This window comes from Culex quinquefasciatus, chromosome 2 (assembly GCF_015732765.1).
Source record: "Culex quinquefasciatus strain JHB chromosome 2, VPISU_Cqui_1.0_pri_paternal, whole genome shotgun sequence".
Lineage (NCBI taxonomy): Eukaryota > Metazoa > Arthropoda > Insecta > Diptera > Culicidae > Culex > Culex quinquefasciatus.
The window spans coordinates 139,059,431-139,079,728 of record NC_051862.1 but is presented as its reverse complement, the minus strand read 5'-3'; the positions used below and the strand labels follow the sequence as shown (position 1 = coordinate 139,079,728).

The following is a 20,298-nucleotide window of genomic DNA, read 5'->3' as shown; positions in this document are numbered from 1 at the left end:
GCAATCATCATCGGAATCAGTGAAGTACATAACGATGATCTGGAAAGCACTACAAATGAACATTCTGAACAATACTATAATTTTTTGTCTATTTTTGGAACGCCTCTTTATGATTGTATTAAACAAACCCTTATGGGCAATTCTTTACGATTCCCTATAATCTGTTTTTTTTTTTATTTGAATGAAACTTTGTCCACGCATTCCCTATGTCAAAAGAAGCCATTTTAAATTATCAGTTTTTCCTAGCTTGATGTTGATTTAATAGCGGAAAACGGCAAAAGTGATGAGAATTGGTCGATCGGCTTAGTGTTATTAAAATGGGTATATTTCCCCTACGAATCATCTCTGCGATAAGGCTTTACGCAGTAGGCCTGGCCGGTTTAACGCTTGTGATGTTTCAATGCATTCCGATGCAATGACGCACTACAAATGTTAATAAATGACAAGGAGAGTGCTAGGCGTCATCTAACCTAAGGCACTCTCCAGGACCCCTTCGATGGATTGGCTGCGCTAGGGTCTGATTAGATTAGATTAGATTAGATTAGAAAAACAAATCTGAAAACGATAATAACTTCACTTTTTTCTATAAAGCGGACCGTTTATAAGTTATAGGCATTTTTTGGTATTTTTCCAAAAATGCTTTATTTTTTACAATTTAAAAAACTTCATCAAGGAAAACACCCCTGGATAGGGTATTTGTTCCTATTTTGGGCCTACTAAGCCGAGCGCACTTTTAATTTGATGAATTCTCAAAGGCTGCTATAGGCAGCCTTGCTTATATTACATGAATAAGTTGGTTTTATATTGCTTATGCTCGTACTTAATCACATGTTTAATAACAACACTTTATATCGCTGTATAAGGCCGAGAAATTAAATCATTTTTTGTACCGTAAATATATCCATTCTCTCCGAGATGGACGAAGTAACTTTAATCAGTTATCATTTTGATTTGGTAGCAGTTTAGTGATTGTTTTTGCAACGGGATTGTGCAATAAATAAAAACATATTGCCGGTGTTTAAGATTCGGGGGACGGCTCTCTTTCGTGTGCTGAGCGATGATCACCGTGACGCTATCAGGGAGCGGTAAGCAAAAGTGGTGAAAATTTTGGACCTAATGAGCAAGTAGCAATCTGCCAAAAAAAGCGAAGAGTGAAATATTAATTGCATTATTTCTAATTTAAGAGGGACGAATCATTCTCAAGTGACAGACTCCGGCCAGATTTGGTGAAATGCACAATTTCGTTGAATTAAGTTTGGTAGACCCAATATAGGTACTAGGCCCAAAATAGGGACAAATATGTTTTCGAAAAGCTGAAAAAACTCCCATTTTTTATATTGTTGATTAAACTGAACTGGTAGTTAAGATACAGCCTCTTTTAGTTTATGTTTATTGAAAAACTTGATAAACAATACAAAGCTTTGGAAAGATTTCGAAATTTTAGATTGATGAGTAATCTTTGAAGGGTTATTATTATTATTATACAGTTATTATGAACATTTAACATGATGAGCTTCGTTTTATAATTTCGATTTTTTTTAGGTTATAAAATCTTCACATGTTCCATTTTTTTATAGTAAATTGAACAAATAGTTTCCGAGAAGATACCGAGAGCTGAGAGGGCTAATTAAGGAAAACTCTATTTTCATAAAATTGAAACTCTAAGAGGTTGGGAGCTGGGAGCTGAATATTGGTTCGCAAAGCGGCCTCAATTTGGAACTGTCAAGTATAGTAATCGATCATTAAATCGATCCATTTGATTCCATTCGAATGGTTGGCACTGCGGCCTCCTTCTGGTAAAGACGTTTTTTTAATTATTACAGATAGTGTATTTGTGTTGAAGATGGGCACAGTATATCCTAAAACTCTTTTTCAGTTTAATTCAGTACAGTTGAATCACAAAAAATCACCATCTTCCAATTATTTTGCAAATTATTTATGGAAAATTTCTTGATCACTACCTACCTACCGCAGCTGTTATTTATGCAGCTATGCCAACATAGGGTAGGATTTTTTGTGAATAACACCCGGAAAAATCAAGTACAAATTTCTGGTAAGGGGCAATTTCTCATCTCTTTGAAAAAATGTTTTCGGTATCCAAATTACGAGTAAAAAATATAATGGCCAAATCATACGTTTGTGCTTTTTTGAAATGTTACTCGTGGTTTTTCTTAATTCTAAGAATAGTTTTTAACTCGAAATCGATGCACATTATCAAAATTTTACTAAAGAACTTTTCGATTCCAATTTGACTAATTTTAACACCTTTTCTTGAAGCACCGATAAGGCTAACTTATGGGAAATTGGACGAGCTTTCCGGTACAAATATTCACGACACTGAAAAATCATATAGAAATGGCCAAAAACCCTTTTTTTGACAATGGATTGGACTTAAGAAAATGGTTGGACCATGGTCAATATGGAGACTATTATTTAAAATTGTAAAATTGAAATCGGAGAGTGTCGGGTAAACCCGATTCCCTATTAATTTTTTTTTTAATTAAATATACTTTATTGAATCTTTCTTATAATAATTACATTTGGTTTACATAATAAGTGGTCAGCTGTGGCTCTTCAGCTTTAGTTTGCTTTTCGTGATTTAAATACTGTTCATATTCATAACTTTAAAAGTATATGATTTATCATTTTTGTAACACTAGGTACAATGAAGAAAAAAATTAAGAAAACATAACCTAACCTAAAACTAACTTAATCTTACCATAAACTAAACCAATCCTTGAATCAAGGGGTATTCAGATATAGCACATTTTTCCCTGAATTTCAAACATTTTTCTTGAATCTTCTGATCCAACATTTTTACTTCTGCTAATTCATGAACCTCACTTGATCTTGTCCAGCCAGGAACATTCAAAACCATTTTGAGTACCTTGTTTTGGACACGCTGGAGCTTCAATTTATGAGTTCTAGCGCAACACTCCCAAACAGGTACTGCATACTCAATAACGGGGTAAATTATTTGTTTGTAAACTGCTAGCTTATTTTTCAAAGATAACTTTGATTTTCTGTTAATTAAAGGATACAAACACCTGATGAGAATGCTGCACTTGTTCAATATTTTATCTACATGCTGTCGAAACAATAGTTTCGAGTCAAGTATGAGACCTAAATAGACAACTTCCTTTGACCAGGGTATTGAAACATCATTCATTTTAATCAAAACATCATCCTTTGGGACAAATCGGGCCGATTTGGAAAGTGGAAAAATGATGGTTTGAGTTTTGGCTGCATTTATGCGAATTTTCCAGTCGCCAAAGTATTCGGAAAGAACGTCAAGACCCTTCTGAAGACGGCCAACTAAATATCTGGTTATTTTACCCTTATAAATAACGGCAGTGTCATCAGCAAAAGTGACAACACACCATTACCAGGAAGAGTAGGCAAATCAGATGTAAAAATATTGTACAGAAGTGGGCCAAGAATACTTCCTTGGGAACCCCAGCATCAATGTTGAATAATCCAGAAGCAATCCCATTCAGAAAAACCCTGAACGATCTCTCCGAAAGATAGTGCTGGATAATTTTGATAAGATACATTGGAAAACCGTATAAATACAGTTTATGTATCAAACCATCATGCCAAACATTGTCAAAAGCCTTCTCAACATCCAACAAAGCCATAGCAGTTGATTTAGACTCAAGCTTGTTCTGCTTGATGATTTTAGTTACTCTCGTAAGCTGATGAGCAGTATTATGCCCTTTCGGAAGCCAAACTGCTCATTCAAAATTATATTATTATCGTTGGTAAAATCCAAAAGCCTTGAATAGATGACCTTCTCAAAGAGTTTGGACAGACTACTCAAAAGACTAATGGGACGATAACTTGTTGGCGATGTTGGATCTTTTGAGGCTTCAAAATTGGTATGACTTTGCCCAGCTTCCAATTGGTGGGGAAGTAACCAAGTTGCAAACATTTATTGAAAATATTGGCTAGATGTTGAAAGAACTGATCACTCTGTTTTTTCAACACTAGATTAAAATGTTATCAAAGCCAGGAGCTTTCATATTTTTCATTTGTTTAACTGCAACTTTGACTTCCTCACCAGAAACATGGGAATCTGCAGGAAATTCAAAGGTAGAGTCATTGATTGTTGAAATACTATTGGCAACTGATGTTTCTTTACGGCTGGTCATGGAAGCGCCAAGATTATGTGAACTAACAAAATGAAGCCCAAGTGCATTTGCCTTTTCCTCGGATGTAATCAAAGGAGAATCCTCAACAATAAGAGGAGGAATAGGCTTTGGTTTGTTTTTAAGAACTTTTGAAAGTTTCCAAAATGGTTTTGAATAATTCCCAAGCTGGCTTACATGTTTTGAAAATTCTTGATTTCTGATATTGTCAAGTCGGTCTTGTATGATTTTGTTCAAATTGTTAACTGAAATCTTTTGTCATAGTCCCCAGTCCGTTGATATTGTCTCCTATAAACATTCCTAAGTCTAATCAAGTGTTTAGTATCTACGTCAATATCAGTTACCTTAAAATTAACAGGAACCTCCCGAACGTTGGCAGCCTCTGCTTGGTTGATAGCCTGCTGGATCACCTCCAGCGAACGATCAATATCAGCAGAAGTTTCCGGGTGTTGATCATAGTCGATGTTGCTGTCGACCACTTGCTGAAACTGCTGCCAGTCAACGTTGTGGTAATCTTTCCGGGTTGGTTGCCGCTGCGGAGTAACGGAAGCTCCAACCTCCACAACCACCGGATAGTGATCAGAACTCAACTCTTCAAACACCTCAGGATGAGCCACGTTCTCAGCCATATTGGTAATGAAGAAGTCGATGATTGAGTGATTCCCAGACCGAGCCACCCTCGTTGGACGATCCGGACTCACAACGTTGTAGTATCCGTTTTGCAGATCGTTGTGCAGAATCACTCCGTTCCGATTCCTCCTGCTGTTGCCCCAAACTTCATGCTTCGCGTTGAGGTCACCAGCGATGATGTACTTTGCGCTCCGCCGTGTCAGCTTCTGGATATCGCTCTTCAGTTTTGCTGCTGAACCATCTCTGGCATTCACCTGACGTGGGCAGTATGCAGCAATGAAGAGTACTGGGCCAACCGAAGTGGGAATTTCCACTCCAACGGCCTCGATGATGTCCAGCTTAAAGTGTGGCAGCCGGCGTGGCTTGAGATCACGATGAACAGCGACAAGCACACCTCCTCCTCCAGAGGTGGTCCTATCGAGCTGCGTCGCGATCTTGTAGTTTTGCAGATAAACTTTTTCACCGGGCTTCAGATGAGTTTCCGTGATGGCAGCTACGTCGATCTCCTTCTCGCGAAGAAAATCCACCAGCTCTAAGTTCTTCCTCCTAATGGAGCAAGCGTTCCAATTCAGCAGCTTGAGGGACCTACGATCCATACTGGATGACGAACGAGGTCAGCACTTCAATCTGCTGGGTCTTGGTTTTGCATCCACGCAGTGCAGCGGACATCTGTTTGAAAATATTGAGGAGTTCGGTTGAGGTGTAAAGATCATTACCATTTTCCTCAACTGCTGGTTCTTGGGTTGGTCTTGGCTCCTGGCTGAAGCCCGGTGGTGGCGGTCTCGGCTCCTGGCTGGAACCCGGCCGTGGATGATTCATCTCAGCTCTCTTCCTGGGATCCAACGGCAACGGTGCCAAGTTCGGGACCTGGCGTCGCGGTTGAAGAGGTGGAAAATTTTCCTCCACCAGGGCTGGAGGAGTTCTACGACGCTGAGGCTGATTCTTCGTCGATGCTTGCTGCCGAATTTTCACGAACTCAGCTCTCTTGGGGCACTTTCGGTCGGTTGACGAGTGCTCACCGTTGCAGTTGAGGCACTTCACCAGCGAATCTTGGATGCACTGGGATGTGATGTGCGCATCGGTACCACATTTGGCGCAACGACGCTTCAGGTGGCAGTTCTTACCTCCGTGCCCGAAACCCAGGCAGTTGAAGCATTGTGTGACGTCACGATGCACTGGTCGGTATCGCTCCCACGACACGATAATGTTGAAAACCGCTCGGATTGCCTTCAGCTCAGGAAGCGTCGTCGATCCCTTAGCCAAATGCAGCAGGTAGAGCTGGTCACGGTACTTGATGTCTTTGTTGCGTCGGCTCATTTTGTGCACGGCCAACACATCCAGTTTCAAAACTTTTAGCTCGGCAGCTAATTCCTCCACTGGCATGTCGTACAGACCTCTGACGACGATTTTGTACGGCTTATCCATGACGACATCATGGGTAAAGTACTCCGCCTCGTTTTCGGTCAAGTAATCCTTGACCAGTTGATAGTGCTGCCTGGATTGCACCAGCACCTTAAATCCGTCCTGACACAGACGAATGTTGCCTTGGACTTTCCCAGACTTGATGAGTTCAACCAGCCCCGCACGAAAGTCGATCGTTGCTGCTGATTGCCTCACATAAAAGGAGGCAGTTTCTCCTTTCGCTGTTTCACTTCATTCTCCTTTGCTTCCGCTACCTGGTCCTCGTCAGGCAGTCCAGCAAACTTGTTGTTCTTCAAAAGCTGCTCCTCGTGCGACGAAGAGTTCTCCTCCTCCTCATCCATCGGTACAGTACCGTCGCTCTTTTTCGTCTTTTTGCTGTTCGATGTCACTTCCAAAAGCACCTTCCTTTTGGAAATTCCCGGTTTTTGGCCATCAGTTGAGGCCTCAACCTTCCTTTTGGAAATTCCCACTTTTTTGCCTGCTTGAGCCGCAGGTAGGGCAATATTGCCGGCGTTTTGCGCCGGGACGCGACGAGTCATGTTGATTCAGACAACCTTCACCAACGAATGCTCGGATAACAATGACGATTCCCTATTTGGGACGCAATTGCTCAATAAGTTGAAAAAAAAGTTTTAAAAATGTTCAAAAGTGTGCTCATAACGATCCCTGAAATTATGTATGTAACTCCTTTACAAGCGAAAGAAGGCTTACTCAAATAAATGATTCAATTGCAAAATGCCTTATTTCAACAGATACATTGTAAGTACTTATACAATGTTCAAATAAATTATAGTTCTAAAAATCGTGTTATTAAGTTGTGACCATCGAGATGTACAGTGGTAAAACTGTTTCACATGTGGTTTGCTCAATCATAATTACGTACTATAACAGTGACGATGTTGTTAGTGTCGGCATCACAGATCTGTGGGTGGCTGTACAAAGTACGTACACGCATGCATTAAAATGTTTTGCGCCTTCTACATACAGTAATTAAGTGATCGATGCATCTCGTCCTCGCCATCAGCTGATATTGGCCGATCTCGGCAAAAGATGTGGAATATTGCAGGCGCCCTTTCTCAACGAAACCTATTGCAACTTTTCAAAATGACGTAACCTTGCAAGTAAACAACAAGCTTATCTCACTCACTCCAGTGAATGCCTTAATAGCTTGTGAGCGGTATGGGTTGCGTGTTTAAATCTGAGCTTAATCATTTTTCAAAAGTTACCCCTAGAAATGGAAAAGAGTCGCGCGAAAGCATCGTGTGAAAAATGCACTCTGCATTCATTGAGATTCATGAGGACGCACTTTGATTAGAAGGAAGAAGGCCAGCTGACTCTCGTGCGTATGCCGGGACCGACCAAACAGACGAAGATGCTGCATATATTGTATTGTGGAGTCAACTCGATTGACTCTTTTTAAGTGCAATTGCCGGGGCCGGTTCACACATGCCACAGTTTGCTGGTCAACCGCAGCCTAACATTGTTTCACCCAAATGTGGTAAAGCAATTATGACGTTGGTTCAGCAGAATAGTTGAAAATGGTATTTTTAGAGAGTTTTTTTAAGCTGTCCGGATGGACTTTTTGGTTGAATTACTTGCATAATCATAAACTCTGCTCACATACACTGAAAAAAAATCATGGTAATATTTTATCTGGAAAGGGGTACATCTTTTATGTCAGAAAAAAATGTGTAATTTTACCTCTGAAAATGTGTAATTTTACCACTTTTCTGGTGTAATGTCACATTTTTAGTCTAAATTGATCATAAAAGAGGTTATATTCAACCTACTAAATTTACACCTTCCAAATTTAAATTTTTTTTTTTTGCTTGGCACACAAAAAATGTGTATATTTGGAAGGTGTAATTTTGAAAGATTGAATACTACCTCTTTTATGATGTAATTTTACCTCAATTTAGAGTGAAAAACCGACATTACACCAGAATAGTGGTAAAATTATACATAAATGACATAAAATATGTACCCCTTTCCAAATGTAATATTACCATGATTTTTTTTCCTGTGAAGTTTTTGCCTAGCTTTTTTCTAAGTTTGCTGTTGGTCGAGTAACATTTTTATTTACTAAGTATTGTCCAGAATAAAATCCTTATGAAAAATATTGTATTCTTTAGTAAAAATTGCATGACTCAAAAACAAACTTTCAAAATTCTGCTCTCAATCAACACCCATTTGACCCCACTTGCCCAAGTCCCAACCGTCACAGGGTGTCTACATTCCCACCAATGAATAGTTTTTCCCTCCTCCGCAATCCTCACAAACTCCGTCGTACACTGCGCTGCCTGTGCCCGGTGGTGGTGTCCCCAGTTTTTCACCCCCACAACACTACTCCTTGCTTCTTCCGCTTCTCCCCTGCGGGAACCCGACCCCTGGCACTGGATTCCGGAGCTTTCCGTTCAGTTGTGTAGGCGGTGGGTGGCTGCTAAAAATAGAACTCCACTGGCGAAAATCGGGTGCTTTTTACGCTCAATCAAAGTTGGCGCTTACTCTGCTTCCATCTCGTTTCTTCGTCGCACACCCTCACCATCAATCTCTTGGGTCGAGCTCTGGAACACGTGTGCGTTTTGTGAATGGCTGGGTCCGGGTATCATTTGATACAATATTTGTGAAAAGTTCCCGGAAATGGTCACTTAAATATTTAACTTTTAATGAATTTGCTGACTCTTTGATTTGTAAACGCTTTGCGAACTGTTGAATTATTTCTCTGGAATTTCCTGTCCCAGCCAAAACGAATGATTCAAGACTTGAAAATTCCTCTTCCCTTTGAATTTTTTGTTTGTGTGCGCGCCATTGTCTGGGTGAATAGAAAAAAACAAAAATGGCCTCTGTTTGATTGCGGAACCCAGGTGAAACGGAGAGGTGCTGGGTGGGTGGTGATACCTGGGAAAATGAAGAAAAAGCAAGCAGCTTGACGTGGGTGGCCCTGCGACAAGGATGGAAGCCGGTGAAAAGACTGGCGAATCTTCTACAAATTGAACACGTTTATTATCGGGGATTTTGTACCTTTGCGAACCATTCTGAATGTTTTTTTTTTTTCATTTTTTTGCCGTTGCGTTACGTAATGGGACTGTTGCACCGAGAGGAGCGCGCAACTTTGTGCGGGCTTTGTTTGGTACCGGAGGTTTCCTGCGAATCATTGAATGCGTAATTTGCGTTTCACTCGAGGGGAGGGACGTTAATTGCAGGAAGATTATTTTGCCTTGGGAAAATCGAGGAGGAATTGAAAATGGCGCAATTTAGCAAACTGAAAAAATATCTGCAAGAAGAGTTGTATTCTATATTTTCATAAATGTTAAGTAATTCTCTATGGTGATGGTGGTTTAGCAAAGTTGTGAGAAAATTTCCTCCAAGCTGTGATGGTCGAGGCAGCTAAGTTACTGAGTTAGTTTGTCGAAGGTCCCTAGTTTGATTCCTTTAGTCAACACTTCTGTTATTTTTTTTTTGTTTTAACGGATGAACTTTTTTTTGGGAAATGAACTCGAGGAGAGGTAGCACTGTTCTCGAGGCCATTATTCAGCTCAGTTGAGTGCGGGTGTGATTGTTAAAAAAATACATATTTGGAATGCTAGAAAAAAAATGAAACTACACTGTTAATGATGCAATGCAATTGTTGTGCGGACTTTTTAGAAAAGTTTTTTATTTCAATAATACGTATTGAGATAAAATAAATAGGATTTAGTTCCAGCAATATTCTTTTTTACGTTTTGTTAATCCGTACAGAATTCAAAAGCATTAAACATGAAAAAAAGTCATCAACTGAATTTATATCAAATCATTACTTATTTTTAAAACTAAACCTTTTAGTTTTTTTTTAGATTTTCACACTTTCTGCAAAATAAATATCGTAAACTGGGATCAATCGGGACACATGGGGCGGATTGGGACAGCAGTTTTAACCATGTTGGAGCACATGGTTTTCTGGTTGAGTTCGGTTAGAACAGACTCAGACCAACAAAATGTGTACATCCATTTCCAAATTTGAAAGCTTTAAGTGCTCTAAAAACTGCTGTCCCTATTCAGACAGAAGTTCCGATTCGCCCCAGATTACGGTATGCAATATTGTCATAGATAAAAGATTCATATAAATAAAATCAAAGCTGATTATTAAGCTTAGAGATTAAAAAAAAATATTTCAAGCCTTTCGAATAATTATAACATATCACCATACTTGTTATGTTAAGAATCTTCTTTCTCGGATATGTGAGAAAAGAATTTTGCAAAAACTCCGAACAAATTTTTTTTAAAGCAAATATTTTTTGATCACGAAAATCCCATTTAGTTTTAATTTTTGATCATTTGACAAGGGCCATTAGAATCTATAGTCTTCAAATAAAATGTGAACTCTAATAATTAATTGCTTCATGTTAATATTCTATTATGAAAACACCGTTTGGCAATATATATTCAGAAAAAAAAAGTAATTTAAAATAATTTTTTGCCTGTTTTATTTAATAATTTAAGAATTTTGATTTTTTTCCACTTGAGTTGCAGTTATAATAATCAATCAGTATGATTATCTCTCATGGGATTTTAAATTTCAAAGATAATAAGACCGTTGCAAATATTTTTCAAAGTTTATGTGCCCCCCCCCCTCCTCCCCCCTTCAAAGTTGGCCTGAATAATCAGGGGGCAAAACAAAATATTTTTTCGGAAAACTTCAAAATGTTAATGAAAATTTAAGTTAAATCAACTGAAAACCAGTTTAAATGGATTTCCCGCGTTTATAATCATATTCAGCATGTTTGAACTCTCCGAAAAGTTTTTTTTTGCGAAAAAAAATTCCATCAATACCTCGATATTTTCAAAACTAGGGGAAATTCTCGTATGTTTGTCAGGTTAAGCACTCGCTCCTAACTCCATCCAATTGGCTGATTTTCACTATTTAAACAACTAATTTTGCAAAACTTTTGATAGAAACTTGCTTGCTCACTTTTTATTGAGCAATTTATCACTCGAGTTCAGTTGAACACGCTTTTAATTAGCTTTATTTGAATGTCAAAGTTCTGACCTGCCAACATTAGAGGCACGCTGGAATTAGATGCTGTTCCCCTAATGATTAGAAAGCAACTGTACGCCTGTAAAATGCATTTTAAAACACTTTTTTCATCCAAATGTTGAAACCTAGGCTTGTAATTTCAATTTTTATATTTTTTAATTTTTGCTCCCCCCCTCCCCCCCCTCCCAATAAACTTCAAAAAATATTTGCAGCGGCCTAAATTCGTTTTATTTTTTTTAACATCGCACACTTTTCTAAGAGAAGATAAATAAGCTTATTAAAAAATTTGAAAACTTCTGCCGCACAGCTCTAGTCAGGTTCGCAAATGGAGATAAACTATATGGCCCAAAATGTCTAATTCATTGTAACAACAAACATGCTACTGTCAAAAATTCGTAAAACACGAATAAATTCTCAAAACACCGATTTGATTTACAGATGGGATGGACCAAATTGGCTGAAATTTGAGGAGAAGACTCTAAAGACATATCCCGTGTGCATGACGAAGCCCGATTTTTAAATTTAGCTTTTTGTAAAAGTAAAAGAAAAATCAAAAACTGACGATTTTTTATATGAAAAACACAAAAATATTATTATCTTTTTTTTAAATAAGTTTAACAAGTCTTCACCAAAATGTTGACCCGATTTGGTCTAGGCAGTGTTGAGATATCGTGGCACCCGTTTTTTGAAACTGCAAACTTCAAATAGCTATACCTCGGCAATGATACATCCAAATGTCTTCAAATTTGTTTTGATGATATATAAAAATGTATATTTTAATGCCCTGAAAACAGATTTTAAATAAAATTAAGCGTGTACTCACACCAACCTCTGACTTTTTTGTTGATTTACATGTATGTAGCCCCTTAAAAATACTATTTTGTGTCATTTTTTTCACCCGATTTTTTGGAAAAATTTAAGTAAAATTTGCATTGACATTCATAAATTCCCTGGAATTTAAAGAGAGAAGGAGCTGGACGAACATTTGGAAAGACCTTTAAAAGCAATATCCAAATGTGTTTTACATATTTGTGGAAAATAACTAGAAAAAAAATTAAAATCTTGGTGTAAGTTTAACATGCATTGGGCGCACCAGTTTTAAACGAAAATTTTTAAAATCTGATCAGCAAAGTCAAAGTCTAAACATTAGAAAACATAGTTTTGCTAAACTTATCTAAATCATTTTTATTAGATGCATTTAACATAATTTCCCTGGGAGATATTTTGGTGAGGTTAGTAATAAGTTAAACGATAATTGCATTTGACGTAACATGTTCTTTGCTTATTTTTTTTTAACATCATGAATCGTATTTGAACATGTTTGTTTCTCGAAATGTGGATATAAAAAAAGAAAACTTATGGCAGACAGACTTTACCAAACAGATAACAGGAAAAAGAAATAAACTTTGATCTTCCAAAAAATCAGGGCTGCGGAGTCAGGTCATATTTCAAACGACTCCGACTCCGGCTTTCTCAGATTAGCTGACTCCGACTCCGACTCCGGCTCCGGCTTTGAACAAATGGTTGGCTCCGACTCCGACTCCACATATTTTAAATGTTTCTAAATTAAGTTAACTATTCTTGGTTAATTATTTTTAAAACATTGATAAAAAGGATTATTTAAATACTCTCTAAGCGTCATGTTTTTGTCAAGAAAAATAAGTAAAGTAAAAGTAAAGTAAAGCAAATAAACGGAAAAAAAGTTTCTAGGTTACATGTTTTATACGTTATGGAAACAGAAATCAAAAAATATCTTCAGTTTTAGAGGCATTTTGAGAAGAACAGTTTTGTAAGTAAATTTGGTTTTATTTGCTTAACCTCAAATTTGAAAATATTTTTTTCAAAGCTAATAAATTTAAATATTAAATTGATATTTTTGAATGAATAACAAAAAGAAACCTGGTCTTAATGATCTATTGAACATTAAAATTCAATTTGCTCACTTTCAGGCTGACATTTGTAAGAAGCACAGTGACAGGCACCTTGTTTTTTAAATGACAATTTTAAACGAATTTTTTTTTTTTGTTTTTTTAAGATGTACATAGACATCACGCCATGGCTGAAGGAGATTATTATTGCAAATCAATGTATCTAAACAATTTCTTCGTGGAAAGGACGCTTAAGATGTCCTTTTCAAACATCTGTGACATGGAGAATTTTTAATTTATTTTAATTTTAAAATTTTATATACTTTAAAAAGGAGGTGCACGATACATCGTGAATCTTCATCTAAAACGAAGCTTTATCGATGATCTTTCGCCTCCATCAAAATATATGAAAAAACTTAAAATATAATAAAAAACAAATATCCACAAGTAAAATATTATCAAGGTCACAAATATTTCATTTTTTTAAGTTACGTTGATTTGCAATGATTATCACTTTCCGTCATATTGGCGTGAGACATACAGTATGGGAAAATTTGAGATTTGTTCAACGATAATTTGCAACGATATCAAAATAGTTTACCTAAAATCAACAACAACATCAACAATCAATGATTATTTCAAATTTGTTGCAAGTTTCAATTATTTTAAATGCAACACTTTGATTTCTTGTACTCAGTTATAAACAGTTATAATGCGCATGTTGAGTTTCAAGTAATAGATTGTTATAATCGTTGATTATTTGTTACAAAAGTTAAACTGTCAGTGGCTCTTTTTCGATCTGCAAAAACAGTGATTACTATTTATAATCTTTTTATGTACCTCGTAATTTTTTCCTAAAAAATGATTTAACTTAAAACCTCTAAGACATTCGCTATCGGGGTAAAAGATTACTTTGTGTGTACTTTTTTCAGAAATAACTGGATGAAATTTGGTCAAATTTGAATTGAAAGGGTACATAATTGTAGTCTGACTACATAACCAATATTTTTTTATTAATTTTTGAATTATGATACTACATACTTGGGTAAGAGGTTAGTGATTATAGCGTAATAACCCAATTAGAGCTTTTCAATCACAATAAAAATTCAAAATATAAGTTGTTTTGTAAATTAAGCTGTTATATAGGAAATACTGAACAATAAAAAAACATATTTTTTCTTGAATCTAAGATAACTCCGGCTCCGACTCCGACTCCGGGTTATCAGAAATCTTCGGCTCCGACTCCGACTCAAACTCATAAAATTTAGCCGACTCCGGCTCCGACTCCGACTCCAGCTGTTCGAGTTTTGACGACTCCGACTCCGACTCCGACTCCAGGTCCCCAAAAAGACCCGACTCCACCAACTCCGGCTCCGACTCCGACTCCGACTCCACAGCCCTGCAAAAAATCAACGTTTTTTCTACCAACCAGCAAAACACACAAAACGATAACCAACCCAATCCAAATGTCAAGTTACACTTGTTTCGAGAAGGAAACCTGCTCAGGTCTCACCATCAAAAAGGTTGCTCTCGGAGGACCACACAACAGATACCGTCCAAAAACCACAAAAGTCCTTCCGAGAGAAGGTGGACCGCCGCACATGTGGGAAAAGTCTACCGCGTGGGAGGTAGGGAACCGATTCTTGATGTTTGTCGGAAATTTGACTCGTTTGAGACACAAAGAGGTAGCCAGAGAGAGAGAAATGCTTGCTTCCATTTGTTGGCGCACATAAGTGGAGGAAATCGTGGGAAATTGGCTTCATTAACATAATTGGAGCTGAAAAGTGGGCAAATAATCAAGGGAGCATTGTTCGAGCTTGTTAAATTTATTGTTGAGATAGTTTCCGTGAAGAAAGTGAATGATGAATAAAACTTGGTATTTTAAGTGTTATATGTTGTGGTTTAGATAGAAATAGACTACAAGGAAACGTCTACAATTTTTTTTTCTCGTGACGCACGTACGACCACAGTCATAATTTCTCTCAATCTTCTAATTTTCTCTGAAATATCGAATTTCCTTAATCCAGATCGCGACCGGTCGAAAACATGTCCAAAGACAGGAGGAGAGTTCTATCGGAAGTTGTAGGGTGGACGTGAAAAACGACTGGTGCTAAAAATAGCCTTCCCACCCCAGCCAGTTCACAGGTTCAGGTGCACATTCAACACGTGTGCGCAAAAAGTAAGCTTTTTTCCTTACGAGCTTTGCACCTCCTCCAAAAAGAAGCTTGCCGAAAGCAATTTGAATAATTTACCCAAACATGCAAGCTTCGCTGCCCGGTGTGGGTTTGAGGAGGGCTGCTTAATTAGATTTTTTCTGTCGTAATAACCAAAAGTTTAAGGGTCGTTGAGATTTTCCAACGAATTTCGTCATAAAAGAAGTAGGGGGAATCACCTTGCAAAACATGTTATTTTTCTGCTTAATGAGAGGAAGATTGCAAACATTTCGCTAAATCTCTTGGTATTTCATGCTTTCTTTACCAAACAAAACATTGAAACGAAATTGAACAGAATTTTCCCGACCCTGACTCCATTGTTCAACCTTGAGTGCAATTAGACTGGTCAAATGGTGTTCCGGGATTTGCACCTACACTAGGGTGCCCAGAATATAGGACTTTTTTTCAACACCTCGCTCCACAAGCTGAATATTGTTCCTTGACCTTTTTTAGGACTCTGGCCCAAATATGAGCAAAATCGGTCATCATTTACCCATTGATACTCGGAGGTGAAGTTTGTATGGGAAAAATTGAAAAAATGTATGGAAAACCCAACTTTCTTACGGTTTGGTCTGCACGGTGCGCTACTTCCATCCAAATATTCTCAAAAGTGAGATTCTTATTGGAAATTTAATGCTTTACAACTTTGTAGAACATACCAAAGCTGTAAAACTCGATCCTGAAAAGTTATTAGCGATTTAAAAAAGTCATTTTTGTATGAAAATATTTTTTTTCGCCAACTTTAGGCTCGGGTATCAATGGGTTAATCTCATCCAATTTCGCTCAAAATTTACACAGATGCTTAAAATAACCCAATAAACCGTTTTCTGCTTGTGGAGCAGGGGGTCATTTTTTCTGGGCACCCTAACCTACACTCAAATCAAAATTTACTAATAAACTTTTTGACTAAAATACTAAAATACTAAAATACTAAAATACTAAAATACTAAAATACTAAAATACTAAAATACTAAAATACTAAAATACTAAAATACTAAAATACTAAAATACTAAAATACTAAAATACTAAAATACTAAAATACTAAAATACTAAAATACTAAAATACTAAAATACTAAAATACTAAAATACTAAAATACTAAAATACTAAAATACTAAAATACTAAAATACTAAAATACTAAAATACTAAAATAATAAAATACTAAAATACTAAAATACTAAAATACTAAAATACTAAAATACTAAAATACTAAAATACTAAAATACTAAAATACTAAAATACTAAAATACTAAAATACTAAAATAATAAAATACTAAAATACTAAAATACTAAAATACTAAAATACTAAAATACTAAAATACTAAAATACTAAAATACTAAAATACTAAAATACTAAAATACTAAAATACTAAAATACTAAAATACTAAAATACTAAAATACTAAAATACTTAAATACTAAAATACTAAAATACTAAAATACTAAAATACTAAAATACTAAAATACTAAAATACTAAAATACTAAAATACTAAAATACTAAAATACTAAAATACTAAAATACTAAAATACTAAAATACTAAAATACTAAAATACTAAAATACTAAAATACTAAAATACTAAAATACTAAAATACTAAAATACTAAAATACTAAAATACTAAAATACTAAAATACTAAAATACTAAAATACTAAAATACTAAAATACTAAAATACTAAAATACTAAAATACTAAAATACTAAAAAAAATCTTGAAAATAAACCCTATGTAATAATCCATAGTAATAATCGACCTCAAATTCGGCAACGAACACGCACTCCATATTTGAGTGTACCGTGCAGCAAATGGCACCACAGGAACCATGTTTCCATTAGGCCTCTGAAGTGGGACTTCCAACAGCAGCCTAGGCCAACCTTGGACAAGCTTTTAAGGTTATGATTTTTGCGTTTAGCACAACCTAACCTAATTCCAAGCCCCTCGACATTAGCATCGTATTGGCTTTGATCCGTAAATCCAGCCGATTTTGCCATTTATCGTATGGACCCTTCGGTGAATTACATTATTTGCTATTTACGCACCCATCACCCTATTTTTATAGGGAAAGTTTTTTTTGCCATTTTCTTCTCCAGCGTCGAATGAAAAATTGGTTCCATTTGGTGGGGAACGTGCCCGTTCAAGATGATTCGCTGGAAATGGTCGGGCGCATATTTTTAATTCAATTTATGCAAAAGCATTCTCCGAGGATCTTCGGCGTTTTCTTTGGCCTTGCGAACGTCACGTGGGCGCCGTCATGTTAAAAGATGACTTACCCGTTTTCCATGAAGCAATTGTTTCTGCGTTTATTTTTTTTCTATTTTATCTTATCAAAAAAATGTCTATTTTGTTTATTTGATGCTGGGACTAAATTCTTTGAATTCTTGAGTTAATTACCTTCGTCAAAATGGATATTTTATACCTCAGTACGTGAGGTGAAATTTTTAATTAGATTTATTTTCTCGGCAAACCCATATCCCACGCACAAGGACAGACACATGCTCGGGAAAACACAGAAACCCATGCATGGGATGATCAAACCCCCGGCCAAAATCCCATTATCTGCGTACCTGCGCATGACCATACATAATTCGAAAACAAACTTAAAGGCTTATATCGTCAGTGCCTTTCAGAGGGAGGGCGAATTTCCGTGAATCAAAAACTGATTTGATAAAAAAAAGTTATGTTGGTGTATTCAGACGTGTGCAGGGTCAATTTTAAATTATGTGATGTGGATTTGTTTTCAATTCGTTGCAAAACTTGTTTTTTCAGCACTTGTCATATTTATCCAGCTCAGTAATCCATACAGCAGGAATGTGTGACTTGTGCTGAAAAAAATCTCTCAACCATAAAAATACTAGCACAACAACACTAATGCCACTCCAGTTCGAACAAAACACTCTTTTCTCCCGCTGAATGGCGTCGCAATTGTCTCGACCCTGTTCAAATGCCAAGTACACAATTAGTTGTGTTGGTACACAAATAACCCTACTGAACACAAAAGTGGAACGCAAATCGCGACAATATATTATTATCAACGATTCCGTCTCGGAAAAGCGCCGACGACGACGGAAAACTTGCCGGCAACGTCAACATCTCCGCTGGTGGTTCTTTTGAGAACGATAACTTCATTCAATTTGGCTTTTCCGAGTTTTCCATCCGACCGACTTACTGCCTGCTGCTGCTGTTACTGTATTAGAGTGGTGTGTTTGGGCTGGGTTGGTGGAAAGAAGGGAACTTTTCGCTTTGACGTCATCACAGCTGTTTATGGCCGGAGAGTGTGAGCTTGCTGAATTTGGCACACTCATACACGGGCAGAGAGAACGAGAAACTTTTATCAGGTCAATGTACTGATGTTTTCTGGGAAGGAAATACTTTGTTTATCAGTCAAAAACCAAAGCATTGCTGTAATTGATCAGGCATATTTTAAACAATATTTGAATCGTCAAACAAAAACATTGACCTAAACCACCCACGTGCCACAGGGATGCCAGCGTGGGTGGGAAATTTTGCCGACAACCTGCAATGGAAAAAAAATCGATTTCATCGTGAGACGTCATTCGGACTATCTCGCGTGCCCGGAACCGATTTCGATGCCATCAATGTTTGCCGTAAGCATGGTCATCATGCACACAAGTAACAGTTCATAATATAAAAGTTAATTATAAACTCTTTGAAACACATTGTTATTATTTGTTCTACTTGAGTTCTACTTAAATTTATATTCGAAAGGGTTTTATAATATGACTTTGGGAGCATTATATAATGGGAGTTTTATAATATGACGGATAGCATTTTGACACCTTGAACTGTTTTGCTATTTGTTAAGTTTTATGTAACTTTTTCTCTAGACTTTCAACAAGGTTTTTGGGATAGCAACAACCATCGTTTCCATGCTTTATCGTTGAAAGCTATACATTTTGTTTTTTTTTTTTGTCAATATTTTTACAAGAAGTTTTGTCTGCTACTGAACTAAAAGTTATATAAAACTACTCCAATAAATCCAATTAAGATTAACACTGGTTCAAATATCGTTCGTTTCTCGTCATTATAGTTATGCCGCTGACATTACTACTGCAACTTTTTCTTGTTTCAAAGCTGAGGCCTTTTTTCGGTTTTAGCAGATTCCCGGTGGCCACAATGACCATATCCAGGTCGGTTTTGAAAAGGAGACATCCTAAGCTTTCGTTTGATACCAAGGGAACCTGTTTTGATCAAAAACTATATTTTTAGCAATATTTCAAGTTTTGGATCGAAATGAACGCTCCCCTAGGGGTCTTACAAGATTTATTGGTTTTGTAAAATATGTATTCATGCTATAAATTTAATGTCAGAAGATTTCAAGGCTCTAGCATTCATATAGCAAAAGTTTTGGCATTAAGCAGCGTAAGGCTTACACCTTTTAAAAATGTTACCTCCCGTGTCATTCTTTGTTTTAAAATTTAAAAGTAAAACTATACTAAATTTACGGGTTTTCAACAGGATGATTGCGAATTTAATTTTCAAAAAGGTCGTATATGACCTCAGTGGATCTATGACATTTCCCCCAAACCCATATTACCGAAGGGACATTTCCCCGAATGCCATTTCCCCGAAAATACATTTCCCTTAGTAGTCATTTCCCCGAATGCCATTTTCCCGAATGGGCCAAAACCCCGAATGCCACTTACCCGATTAGTCATTTCCCTGAATAGTCATTTCCCTGAACGCCATTTCCCTAAACTCAGTCAAACGGAAAAGCCCGGTGCCCTGGAGCGTGCGCGTTCCTGGGCACCGGGCATTTCCGCTGGATTGCTTTTGGGGAAATAGCATTTTATAAAAAAAAAATTATGGCAATTTTTATCACATCAAACTACATATGATATTTCTTGAAAGGTTCGTATTGGCCTTGAATGATCAACTTTCTTTTTGGCTCCATTCAGAACAGACGTAGCATTTTAGGGGGAAAGGGTTGTTCAAAGGTTTGTGACTATCCAAATACAATGAATTTTGTTACATACTTTTTTATAT

General features: G+C 36.7%; 1 protein-coding gene across 3 annotated transcripts in view; it reads left to right on the top strand.

Annotated features, from left to right (window-relative positions):
* The window catches only part of LOC6031853 (receptor-type tyrosine-protein phosphatase N2), a 70,649-nt gene that overhangs the window by 34,215 nt on the left and 16,136 nt on the right, over positions 1–20,298 (top strand). The gene's annotated exons all lie outside the window — the stretch shown is intronic.